This window comes from Acanthisitta chloris, unplaced genomic scaffold (assembly GCF_000695815.1).
Source record: "Acanthisitta chloris isolate BGI_N310 unplaced genomic scaffold, ASM69581v1 scaffold8536, whole genome shotgun sequence".
NCBI lineage: Eukaryota > Metazoa > Chordata > Aves > Passeriformes > Acanthisittidae > Acanthisitta > Acanthisitta chloris.
Window position 1 is genome coordinate 7,143 of NW_008676432.1, and position 2,541 is coordinate 9,683.

Below are 2,541 nucleotides of genomic sequence, written 5' to 3' on the forward strand. Positions count from 1 at the left end.
GGAGCATACCAGCCACACCAGGAGGATGTGTTTGGTTCCAGACGTGGGGGTCAGCCCCAGCCCCCGCGAGCAGAGTGGGTTTGGGGTCAGAGCAGCGCTGGGGTCACGGCTCAGCACGCTTGGGTGGTGGCAGTAAACACATTGCCCGGCTCGGCGCCAGCAACGACGCCAGTTAATCATTCCAGTTCATGGAACAAGTTCACACTAGGACATACAGTCCCAATAGCTGCATTAAAAACATCCTGGAGAGGGGAGGGACAGGAGAACACCCCAGTTACCTCCATGGGGTCATCCTTCAGGGATCCATCCCACCCGTGGTGCCACTCACATCCCCCTCGATGCCTTTGGGGTTGGCACTGTCCTCACCAATGCTCCTGGGCATCTTTTCCCCACACATGTCCTGAGTTGGCCAGTGCTCTGCCAGGGACGTTGTGCCACGTGGTGCCCATGAACAACGTGCAGGGGAAAACTAATCAAGCCAGACTTGCTAATTAGTGCGAGCAAGTGGCTTTCTAATTAGTTTAAATTTCACAGGACTGTGTTCCAAATGAGTCTCTGGGAACTGTGCTGAGCCCAGCGACTCCAGGACAGCTGCCAGGCCAGATTTACAACCAGGATGTGACCTTCCCTGCTCCTCCATCCGGATCCAAACCTGTGCAGGACCCAGACATGTTGCAGGGCATTGGTTATGCTTGGAGAGAGGCACTGCCACCCACAGCCTGAGGACAAGCAACTCATTACACCCCACGGGGGACTCATTCCAGGGCAGCTTTGGGGTAAGTAGCCAAAAGCCATTGCAGCAGGGAAAATAAAGGTGAGCCCAGTGGGGGAGTTGGGGAGGTTGGCAGGGGCCCAGGGGGTTCAGCATTGGTCCCCAAGTCACCCCAAGCCATGGGATCTCCTGTTCCTACCCACCAGTGTCAGTGCCATCCACATGCCATTGCTGACAGTACCATTGCAAGGCAAAAACATCCCTGCCTTAAAGGAGAAAACCCTCCTCCTATTCCCTCCCTATTCCCACAGGGTCCCAGAGATGTGTCCCCAAAAGTTAATGGCACAGGAGACATGTACAGGTGGATTTACTTGGCATCACTTGCTCTCATGAAGTGGAAAATTCAGCACTGCATCCTATGAACGTAAGCAGTGCACTAACCAGAGCTGCAGGAAAGTAGTGGTAGCCTGGAGAACGTAAGCAGCGCACTAACCGGAGCTGCAGGAAAGTAGTGGTAGCCTGGGGATTTGCTTTTGGCTCCCTGATTTTACAGAATCACAGAATCATTAAGGCTGGAAAAGCCCTCTGAGACCATTGAGTCCAACCACTAAGCCAGTACTGCCAAGCCTACCACTAAACCATGGTCCCAAGTGCCAGATCCACACAGCTTTTAAATCCCTCCAGGGATGGTGAATCCACCACTGTCCTGGGCAGCCTGTGCCAGTGCCTGACCACCCTTTGGCTGAAGAAATTTTTCCTGAATCAAACCTGAAACCTTCCCTGTAACAACTTGAATTCTTTTCCTCTGGATTTTGGTGCGTGCAAGCTCAGAAGTCAAAAGAGGTAAAAAAACCATAAAATAGCTGGAGGGGTTTGGTACAGCCTCATCAACATCAGCTCTTGGGGGATCTCAGCCTCCATGGAGGGTGAGGTCCATCCCTGGTGGATCCAAACTGATATTTTTCTCCCAGATTAAGGTGTTTTGCTCCCAGATGGAGGAGTTTAACCAGCTTCTCGGGGAAACAGCCCTGCAGAGCTACAGCCTGGCTATAGCATGGAGAAGATCATAACCCTGCAACCCCTTCCTCATTCATCCATCCTTCCATCCCTATCCCAACCCCTTCCCTCATCTCTCTATCCCTCTCATAACCCTTTCTCTCATCCATCTGTCCCTCTCCCAGCCCTTTCCCTGCACCCACCACCTTTTCCTCCTCCCTGAGCCCCATCCCAGAGTAGAGCCAATGCCAGCAGTGTTTGAGCCCAGCCCGATCACGGCATGGCCCGGAGCAGGATTATTTGCCGGGCAAAAAGCCATCGCTGCCACCACCTCCACAATGCCACCCGCTGCCAGGCAGATTAGGTGACTTAATCCCTAAGCAAACAAACCAATCCCTGAGATTTTTTATTTTCTAAGCAGAATTCAAAGGCTGTGTCTCGCCCTGCAGCAAAGAGCTCATCTCATCCACCCCCCCACTACTGCAAAACCCCCGTGGGCAGGATGCCTGGCAGATAGGCATCATTCCTGGGGTAGGAAAACCTCTATAGCTGAGGAATTTTGGCCTTTTCCTCTCTAAAAAACAAGCTTATTGGGTTCTTTCCCCCCCAGGAAAAAAATAACCAGACTCAAGCATCAGTGGCACAGGCATCCCAGCTGTGCTCCCGCAGTGGGGAAGGGGCTGCAGGGCCCACAGCTGGACAGCTGGACACATCTGGACAGAGAGCCAGAGGCCACAGCTGGGCTCAGCTTGTTTTGAAAGTCATGGGTATTTCAGCCCCAGCGTTTTGCAACCCTTCAGTGTCACAACAACAACAACAACTCAGTTGTACTT